The sequence below is a fragment of the Ceratotherium simum genome, chromosome 5, assembly GCF_057802395.1.
Source record: "Ceratotherium simum simum isolate JZ-2026a chromosome 5, ASM5780239v1, whole genome shotgun sequence".
Taxonomy (NCBI): domain Eukaryota; kingdom Metazoa; phylum Chordata; class Mammalia; order Perissodactyla; family Rhinocerotidae; genus Ceratotherium; species Ceratotherium simum.
In genome coordinates this window covers 1,664,435-1,675,473 of record NC_141904.1, presented here as the reverse complement: position 1 = coordinate 1,675,473, position 11,039 = coordinate 1,664,435, and the positions used below count along the sequence as shown (strand labels likewise).

The following is an 11,039-nucleotide window of genomic DNA, read 5'->3' as shown; positions in this document are numbered from 1 at the left end:
CTAGAGAGCGGTGAGAAGTGCCCAGGACATCCACAGGTCCAGACCTCACGCCAGTGAAAAGCTGAGGAAAAGCATCTGTTTGCTGGGTTAGAAATACCTTCCCCAGAGAGTATCTTTCAAATCCACAAGGATTTAGAGTTATCTTACAAATGTCTAGGATAATCAAAGATAGAGAAATAATACTTTCAGATTGTGTAGTGAAGAATGAATCTGACTCAGAGGGTCCGTCCTTTGCCTTGGGCTCCTGGGAGGGGTTCTCTGGCCCCTGGCATGTCCTGCCTGGTGGGAGGGTCTTTGTTTGCTAGGGGCCTTTGACCACCAGAGGGTCACAATGTGATTTATGATGGGGCTTTGAGCTACGCCGTGTCAGTGTTGACCGCCAGAGTAACAAGGGACTAAAGGCATTAGCCTGACCTCCAGGAGGGGCTGGAGCCAAAACATCAGCCACTCGGGCGGCAGGTGATTGAGCCGCATAAAAAGCCAGACCCCAAGGCTCGAGTGAGCTTCCCTGGCTGGCGACTTCTGCGCATCGCCACACGTCATGGCCAGGAGGTGGTGACGCTGTGCGCCACTCCGCAGGACGAGGATGACCAGAAGCTCCGCATGTGGGCTCCTCCCAGACTCTGCCTTGATTTTAAGCTCGTGAGGATGACAGCTTTCAGTGATTTCTGTGAGTTCTTGCAGCAAATTGTCAAACCTGGGGGTGGCCCAAATTTTCAGCCAGCTGGGCTGAAGTGAGGGTGGTCCTGAGACCCCAGCTTGCAGCTGTGTCTGAAATGAGGGCTGTCTTATGAGGACTGTCCCCTCCAACTATACAGTTTGGCTAACTCTGGAGAGGGATTAAGAGAGAATCTGAAAATTTAGGATTTTATACACTTGTAATATTTGGCTTATTAGAGAGCCAGCCTTATAACTCCAACTTCAAAGGAGTAATTGAGTTGTCTTTTGATTTAAGGCAAGGTCTTACTAAGTTTATCAGTTATTGATGACTTAGAACATTAAATCTGATGAATTTTTAACTTTAATATATTAGTTTTATAAGAGTTATTTAAATACTAAGAAGGTTTTGTTTGTCAGATATTAAAGTACTTAACAATGAAAGAAAATGATTACATTTATAAATGCAGTTTAAATTGTTTCAAGATATTGAGTACACTTGTTGTAAATGGGACCAAAAATTATTTAAACATACCTTAAAATTGATAGCAAAAATTTTTTAGAAATATAAGTAGAATAAATTTCTGAATTGATCTTAAAATCTCAAGGAGGACCTAGTCTTTTGAATTTTCAGATTAAAAAACTGATTAGTAATTTAAAAAATATTAAGAGCATTTTCTGTCCTTTTAAGTCTATTAATGGAGATTATAGTGCAATTTCTAAATTTAGGGAAGGTGAACTAGGAAAAGGCTAAGTGATTATTGAATACTAATAAAGGAAGGACAGGGTTAACACAGGAAACATTCAGAAAGTTACACATTTCTACTGTCTAATCTATTGTTTTCCCCTTCAAGCTTTGCCTAGATTTGGGAAAACAATATTTGGAGTTCTCCCATACAAAAAAAAGGTCATTAAGTTTTGAAAGCAAATTAGAGATTCAGTAGTACCGTTCCATTGGATTCTATGTAACTGATGAAGCCTGAGAAAGTTAGAAGGGCATAAGGTATCAATTAAGACTCTTTTCCTTGCAAGGAACAAAGTATCCAGTCCAACTGGTTTCAGCATAAAAGAGAATGTGGGGCTCCCCGAGCTGGTGCAGCTGAGATGTGCAGGCAGGGCTGGATCCAAGGGCTCAAACGATGGCATCGAAACCCATCTCTCGGCTCTCCTCTCCTCTGGTTGACTTTACCCACATGTTGTAAAGATAATGTGGCTACCAGAAGTCTGGACCTAATCCTTCCATGTTTAAAACCAGTAAAAAATAGCATACCTCTCTAAGGGGAGGCAGAATTATCCAGATGGCATCTCACTGGATGATGTGCCTGTTCTTCCTCAACTAATCACTGTGCCAGGGGCTGGGTGGGTATCAATCTCCCCCTCATCCTTGGAGCCAGGAGGAGAGTCAGGTCAGGAGCTGGGCAGGGGCAGGTAATTCTGGAGGAAATTCACCTTGGAGAAAGGTGCATGGATGCTGGATATAAGTCACTTGTAACACAGAATGCCAACATATCCAATAATTCTACTTTCAAAATGTGTCTGGTGGAATCTATTAACCGTGTAAGAAGTCAAGGAGCTTAAGCAAGGGTTAGGGAGAAAGTCCATTTCTCTGTGCGACTAAATAATGGTGAAGTCAGTAGAATCAAAGGGGAAACCATGTTAGTTTCTATTCTTATCCCACCAGTTGGCTCTGTGACAGGACAAGTAAGTCTGGTTAGTCCGCAGCTTCCTTACGTGTCTCACGAAAACTGCAGACCTGCCATACCCCGAGTTTTAAAGTTCATACAAGAATTGAAAGAGACCACTTGAAAAACAAGGCTTGAAAGATATCATTTTAAAATTGCAAAAGTTCTAGATGAATATAAGCATTAGTAGTAGCATTATTTCCTGTACCATACTAATTGGGGTGGTAAGTTGCAAACAGCAGAATCCATTCCTGACACTGTAAGTAGAAAAGGAAGTGGATAAAGGGGGTCACACAGTTCACAGCCTTCTGAGCAACCAGGCATAAAGGCTGCGCCACTAGGAATAAACAGGACAAGACCGCTCCAGGGGAGACTGAGGCCTACAGCCTGGGCACAGGCTCTGTACCTCACCTTTCCAATGTCAGGTGACAGAAGGTAGGCTGTCTCCCACTGCTGCTGCTGAAAGTGGGTGTCTCCCTGCCGTTCTCCACAATGCTCATCACCAGAACTGAATCCCCATTACAGGGCCTTCTTCACACGTCTCTCTAGCAATCAGAGACCTCATGTGTTAACACGTGCCTGTGGCAGAATCAAGGTCACAGACCTGTACCTTAGCTTCTAGGGAGCCTGGAAAAGCAGGTTTCTGGCTTTTATCCTAGCAAAGTGGGATTCATAAGGTAAGAAATTCACCAAACATAGGAAAGGTGCTCAGTACATCTCCAAAGGCACATAAAATATCTGCTATATGCACACCATTGTTGTCAGTCTTAAAACATTTGATATCAATGTGCAAATGCAACCTCAAAAATTAAATTCACAGCAGAACACATATGCCCTGCAGTTGCAAGTCTTGCAATTTAGACTTTCCCACCTTTTTTTTAAAAATCATTGACAATTAGACTAATTTTAAAGCCAAATTTTTGCCTTTTTGTGTTTTTTAAACCATTTTTTGTGCAAATGAGAATCTCCAGAGTTTATAAACATATCAGTCAACTTAAGTGTTTTTTAGAAACTCAGACTCAGCTACCAACTGATGGGTAGCAGTTACTCACTCATCTATATCCAAGGTAGAGACCCATCTTATAGACTAAATAGCCGAGTTTCTTTTTTTTCCAGTAATGTACCAGAAAATCATTATATGGAAATCCTGCAGAAGTGTTTTGGAGTTGGAACGATATTTGACTTACAGGTCTGTGCTAAGTAGAAATTATTCCTTTTCCTTCCAAACTGTGTTCTTCTAAACTTTCTTTAAATTCTGGGCTTTTCTACCCCCAATAGATGCATGAAATACAGAATGGAAGTGGGAATTTTGAACATTCATTATCTCTTCTATAGTGAAATATAGTACCTTTCCTTCTTGTTGGGGAGTTTTCTTATACAGTCAACAATGATGAATAGGTTTAAAGAGGTCAATAATTTAACCTTTGTTGTCCATTCCCCTGAGATACTGAGGGGAGATAGGAAGAGAAAGAATTTTAAATAAAGTCAAAAATACTTGTGTGGAATGTGTTACTTGAAATTTTCTTGACCTTATTGGGTGGCAATATGAGTTTTATAACTCAATTTTGCATCAGATACTTTCTGACCCTTATACAAGGAGAGGACAGTAACATTCATGTACATAATCCAGGCATTACATAAAAATTATGAATTTTTGCACCTGAGTGTGTGTGTGTGTGTGTGTGTGTGTGTGTGAGCAAAAGGGAGGGAGGGAGGGAGGTGTGAGGGAAGTAGAGTTTGAGTAGAGTTTGCTTAGACTGATCTTTAGGGAGCATGTGCACCTTGCAGGGAGGAGGGTAATGCATAAAATTTGAACTTTAAATCAGGCATTTTATTATTGCTCCCATTTATTACTATTAATCCCATTTTGCCATTATTAATGCCAAAATGGAGTCTCAGAGTAACATTTAAAGAAGAGTTGGTTCACATCTATAAATTATTTTAAAATTTTATGAGATACTATAAATATAAAAAGTGAAAATACTAAAAATATATTGCTTTTTAAGTAACATAATTTTATGCTTACGTTTTTAATAGAATTATAACATTTCTACATTTCTTATTTCATAATTATTTTATTTTACTAATTAAATGACTACAGTTGACTTGTTATTTGATGACTTATCTAAAAGAGAGAAATAAACGCAAAAATCCTGCTATCCAGCATGCTCTGTTACCCAGCATTTCCAGCGCGGCCTTGTGGCAGATGCTGAAGGAGAGAGCAGAGAACCAGAAACATAGTCTTGGGGATTTGGGCAGAAAAGGGTTAAAAAACACCAAGGAATAAAGTTCTGGCTCTAAGATTGATCTAATGTTTATCAATAAGTCGAGAAGAAGATGGATAGGGCTGCATTCAAGAACAAGAGTGACAGAAGAAGGGTGTAGGTCCGTGGCAATCCTGACACAGAGGTGGGAACCAGGGCTGGAGGAGGGGGATTGGGAAAGAAAGCAGCAAAGAGGACGGAGCACTCCAGCAGCGGTTGTGGGTTTAAGTCACACTTGCTGAGCTCTTAGAAACGCCGGGATGTTCTTGTTTGCTCTCGAGACAGTGGGAGATGGTGTTGCTCCTCGTGTACAGAGGAGGAAACCGGGAGGAGGGCGGGGGCCCAGGTGCCGGTCTCGTAAACAAACCATGCAGGAGGCCGCATCAGACTCTGCACCAGCCCTTTAATTCATGCTCAAAACGTGTCCCGGGCCACCTGCCCTGCTTGGACTCTTTGACGCTGTATCCTCACTACATGTTTGAAAAATTCTTTATTAGCTTGAATACGTGTTTAGCAATACTCTGCAACAAGTCAAAGTGTAATATTTTAGTTCTAAAAGAACAAAAAAGTAGCAGCCAGCAGGAAGTATGGCACCAGCTCATATTCCATCAATCTTCCCTTTACTTAGGGTGCTTTCCACATTCAGACACGGTGCCACGAGGCAATAACCACAAAAAGTCGACTATCGCTGTTTACTGAATCAGAGCCCCCCTTGGGTTAATGCCTAAAGCTAAATAGGAACTAGACGAGTTGGGTTGTATTTAAATTGGTCTACCTCAGGTCATTTCCAAGAGGAGCTTTCCTAGGCCAAATAATGTTTTCCCCTTGAAAGCGTGAAACCATGATGTATGAAAAACTGAATCTATTTTAGTATTGTTAACCCATTATGAAAATATTGGCTACTGGTTCATTAGATAGGCCCAATGTAGGCTATGAACTCAAAGTATTTTAAAGTGTCAAGAATATACATCTGTGACTTTAGTTAAAGATGGCTACCTGACTAATTGCTTATACATCGTTTTCCTTCCAAAATCCAACTGAAATAAAAATAGACAGATACTAGTTAGAAAACAGTAGAGACTACTCTCATGGGTAAAATTTTTGTGAAATTTCTACAAGTTGGAATCAATAAAAGAGACAGTGTTTAAAACAAATGCGCACACACACACACATACACCAAACCAGGCAGAGAGGACTAGTACAAAGATAAAAGCCGTGCATTCCAGCAGTCCCCAGAGCAATTCCAGAGAGTTTCCCCAGGAGAACGCAGGAAGTCACCCAGGAGCAGGGACTGCAAAGGCAAATGATCCAGGTAATTAATTAGGAGACGGCAGAGACGCCAAACCCACTGTGCCCTGCCAGCCCATCACACTCCCCATAATGCCACATACCGGGGCCATTCACCCCTGGCCAAAACCACAAGGCCCTTTCTAAAGGAGCGCTGGCTTCGTGGTGAGACGGGGATGTGCTCCCTACACGGGTGCCAGAGGGAGGGGCAGAGCAGAGCCCAAGACAATCCTAGACCTCCGCAATGGAGGAAAAAAAGAGGAACATCTCCTTCCAAAAGTGAAATAAATACAAACATGAAATAAATCCCCTACAGAACAAAATCCAGCTAACGGAACACAGAAGGGTCTGTTCTCCAAGTTCCGACTGACCTAACCTAAGAGCAGGCCCAGCCTTTGTCAGCTCCGAAATACAAGCCACCCCACAAAGTGTTAGTGAGAAATTTCAGCTTTTATCAGTTATTTCATGGAGAGACCAAGAAAACATACATTACGCATCACATAGGAATAACTTAATAACAGTCACATGTAATCACACACGTTTAACTGTAACCTCCAAAGACCTCCTCCTTCATTTCCTTCCCCTCTGTTCTAGTTGCAAAAATATCAAATTTTCTCTTCCTCTTTATGATGTCTGTGCCTCCAGAGTTCTGGCTGACTCCAGCATGTTCTTCTTTCTTTCTATTTAAGTAATTGTACTAATTTAATATATTTTAGTTCAAGAAATCAAGCACACAAATTGTCCCCAAGTTTGCATAACCCTATAATTAATTATATCTCTTTACCTACAAATCCCTTTGCAATACTTATCCTATATATTATTTAATTGAACCACTATTTCCCTGCAGATCGCTACTAATCACCACTTTTATACTGTTGTGTCTTCCTATTATTTCTTCATTTTCCTGTAAAATGAGACCACATTTGCCTTCCCAACACCTGCCTCCACTCTGCAATATTTCCCACTATCACACAGGCTCATTTTTTTAAATACATTTAACCACACACTCTGTATCTTATAAGACTCTTGCACCAAAGGAGATGTAATACAAATCAGGTCCACATATGAAAAGAATAAAGTGGATCTTTTGGGGTTTTTATGATTGGTCCCTGAAAATCTTCTTTCCCTACGGTCCAATTGACATGTGCCCAGTCCTGAGATGCCTTCCACCTCACATGTCATGCAGTTGGACATGAAGAAAAAAGATATTTGAAGGATTTTCCAGAATTCCAAGACAGTAGCCCACATGGCATCCCCTGTAATAAATAAGTCAATAGTATCAATACTGCTTAATTAGAACTTTTCAGGGCTGGCGCCATGGCGTAGCGGTTAAATGCGCACACTCCGCTGCTGGTGGCCCGGGTTTGGACCCCTGGTGCACACCGAAGCACCGCTTGTCAGGCCATGCTGTGGCCGCGTCCCGTATAAAGTGGAGGAAGATCGGCACAGATGTTAGCTCAGGGCCGGTCTTCCTCAGCAAAAAGAGGAGGATCAGCATGGATGTTAGCTCAGGGCTGATCTTCCTCAAGAAAAAAAAAAACAACAACTTTTCAGAATGGCAGCTGAAAAGTTAATTTCCTTGCGAGGTCAAATGGCATCTCCAATGGCCTGAAATTTCCAGACCAGCCTCTGTAATTCCACTATCCTAATAGAAGTGTGAAACCTAATTTATTTGTCTTGGCTAATTAAGTTCTACTGACAGTAAGTGCCACCACTGCTTGTCTATAAATTAGAAATGTTAATTATATGAGAATATTCAGTGTTACCATGCTTGGGAAGTCGATTACAACAGCCATGTTTTTAAAGGCTTGGACCAAAGTCACTTTGACGAGTTCTAACTATTCCACTGGAACGTCAATGAACCCTATACCTCCAAACCCAGAGCCGATACCCAACACCTTCTGTTCCCTGGTTTGCACCTGATATGTTAGCTGCTGTTTTCATACGTTATCCATCATGTTGAAAACATGCGAAGTAGAGAACATCAGAAATACATGCCAAAATGGTATACAAAAAATCATGAGCAGGAGAAAATAATTTAAATTTGTCACCAAGACTAAGAGAAAAAAATAGAACAAATAGAGAAAGGCCATAAAGATACATGCATAACATACAGAATTAATTGTAAGTTTTCTATATTGGAATAAAAGACCCTCTAAGTGTTTCTAGTAGACACCATTGCTTCTTACTCAAGATCTATTCCTTTCTCTTCCTTATTAACAAAAGTTCCTCTTATTCAGATAACTACATAGATTGAGGGTAAATTCTGATTAATCCAGGCAGTCATGTAATCACATTCCCTTTGCTGGTGGTGGTTCTGCGAGTTGTTCTAGACGGGTGTGCAGCCATCTCACAGCCCTGACCGAGGCCATCCTGATAGCAAGCTTGACACGAGGCGACAGAGCTGAAAAAACGGAAAGTTGTGAACGCTGTGAACACGACTGAGCTGCTAAATTAACAGGACTCTAAACCAAACTGTCTTCTGACTGCTTGTTAATTGAGATTATGCATTTACTGATACTTTAATAATTGGAGATGGTGTTGCAGATAACACTCATTTGTTCTTTGAGAGAAGCAAAGTTTCTAGGAATTAAGAGAAAATTTTCTATAAAACATTTTCATGTGAAACTTCATAGGGAAGGCATCAAGCACTTGGGTGAACAATATCCTCAAACAACATTCGTGTAGCAAATATAGAGAGGTTTTATAAGGATTTTATGAGGACATAGCACCAAAAAGCAGCTCCATAAGAGCAAACCATCAGGGCCGTACAATCCAGACAATGCTAGTTTCCTGCTAGTGTGACTATTTCAAAATAAATTCTAACCTACACAGAGGAGTTTTCCCAAAGAAGGCACCAGAGGTGAAAATGTTGTAACAGTGGATGTTCTGCCAAGAAAGGAGGAGGGAGAGTGGCAGGGAAGGGAGGAAGAAGGAGAAGGAGGATGCGGGATGGCCAGATAAATTGAGGAAATGCTGAGATAACAATGTTAACTTCTCATGGGTGCCTGGTGTGCTAGTGTGCATTGAGAATGTCCAAGAGACACTCGCAGCATGTAGATTTCCTCCATTAATCCGACCCCAGAGCCCCGTTTGTTCTCAGAGCATATAGAGGGAATATTTTTCTATACTCTTGTCATATAGAATGTAAAGGGAATCATGTTCTATACATTCTCCTATATAGATCATATTATAGAAAACTGAGCAATTAATATGCTATCATCAAAATCACCACAGACGTCACTGCTCTACACTAAGCTTTTGACCAATGCACAGCTGGCTGTCCCAGACTCTGGATCCCCACACGCCACCTGGGGTGCTGCCTGAGGGGCCCCCTGCAATTTAGACCTTGTTTAGGTGGATAGCACAGTTGATCTCCATTTCGTGGAAAAGGAGAAGCCTGGTGAAAACTCTGCTGGACAGATAAACATCCCACCTACACGTGGCCTTGCACCCGGAGGACCAGCAGGAAAATAAAATAATCAATGTTTATTACTACTGGCCTTACTCACAGTCTGAACTCCAGAGATAAAAAGTTTGTTCCAATTTTATTGAGGCAACTTGAGGCTCTCTGCTTGTCTTCCTGCCCTGAGAAGAGAAGTGACGCTGCTGTTTTACTTGCTTTGCTGGGACTCTTAAGAACTATTGTTACAAACTGAAAAATAGTTACTGAAAGAAACTTCAAACAAACTTTTATCAGGTCATTAAATGGAAAAATATCTCAATCACATGTTAGAAAAGAGGAAAAAATAATTATAAACTTTTTTTTTCATCAACACCCCAGAAAAATCTGAAAATGAGACAAAAACCTTAATTGTCAAACAAGGGATTCAATCTAGAATCTTAATATGATTCCCTTTGTATCCCACTGTGTCACACTTTCCTGGTGTGCATTGATTAGTGAGTAATATGTTGTTCAATTGAGACTAGAGACCAGTTACTGTGAAAATATTGCAAATATTATGGTTCATAGAGAGCTGCAATCCCTTATCTATTTTCTTGAAAGTCTCTTCTCTTCTGAATTCATCCAATAAAGACTAATTTGTTGTTTTCTCTGCACAGGTCCCCACCTAAGCCTAACCTTGCTCCCGGGTGAGGATTGTTCCTTTCAGGAAGCACTGATAGAACTCATCGTGCCAGACGCCGGGCCTGGTGCTGGAAGCACAGAGCTGGACAAGATGTGGTCCCCACTTTGAAAGCTCAGAGTCGTGTAAATGCTACCATTTGTCTGCCAGAGACTGATGAGTACTTAACCATTTACAGTCGTGAGGAGAACAGAGAGTGAGAAATGCACGTCAGTAATTATTAATCAATGGCAATTGCAGAAAAGAGGAGCTGATTGTTACAACCGGCGTGACACACGAACTTTGAGAAATGAAGCTAATACTCAGAGATGGCGTCTACAGAACACCAAGGCACCTGACCAGTTTGATCATTTGAATCAAGAAACTGTTCAAATGTAATGATTTTGATGCTCTGTCATGTGTATTCACACTTGTCAACTGAAATAAAGTTCAATTTGAGAAATAAATCCTGAGTGTGCGCTGTATTTAGACCATGTGGTCTGGAAGTAGGGGTGAGAGAAGGTAAAGGGAGGAAGAATTAACACAAAAGTGAAGAGAAGTGTCTGAGGGCTCAAGAAACTTACAAAAGAGCAGGAGGGATTAACATGCAGAAAGTTAACTTGAATAGAAGAGCAGGTCAAAGAGAGAAAGAACAGAGTCATAGGGAAACAGTGGAGGAGGGGTGGTGGGAAGGTTTTATGGGGTAAGTAGCGTTTTGAGGGGGCATTGAAAGAAGAGTATGATTTTATTGCAGTTTAAATAGGAGAAATTCATCCATCACCATGGACATTCTCTCGGCTTTGAGCTTTACTCTGACCCCCTTCCGAAACTCCACTTTGCCATCATTCTTGGCAGACATCATCCCTGTTCCACTGACTGGGTCTTGAATTTATGACACTTAAGTACTTCTAAGGTTATCAAGAAGGAAGTTGCTTTTAATAACAAATTTTCTAGGTTATAATGGGATTTGGGGAAAATCCATCTGTCTTGGGGTTATTTGACTCTAAATTTATATCAGTTCATAGATGCGTAGATCACAAACTCTTTCTACAGAGCTCAAAAAATAGAATCCATATATCAAACGC

The 11,039-nt window shown here is 40.9% G+C and overlaps 1 long non-coding RNA gene across 1 annotated transcript; it reads left to right on the top strand.

Annotated features, from left to right (window-relative positions):
- Window positions 1-469: 469 nt before the first annotated feature.
- Window positions 470-10,436, top strand: LOC147916947 (uncharacterized). The gene is made up of 3 exons (XR_015552343.1): window positions 470-670; window positions 3,456-3,528; window positions 9,953-10,436. It is a non-coding gene; the product is annotated as an uncharacterized LOC147916947 (long non-coding RNA).
- The last annotated feature ends 603 nt before the right edge of the window (window positions 10,437-11,039 follow it).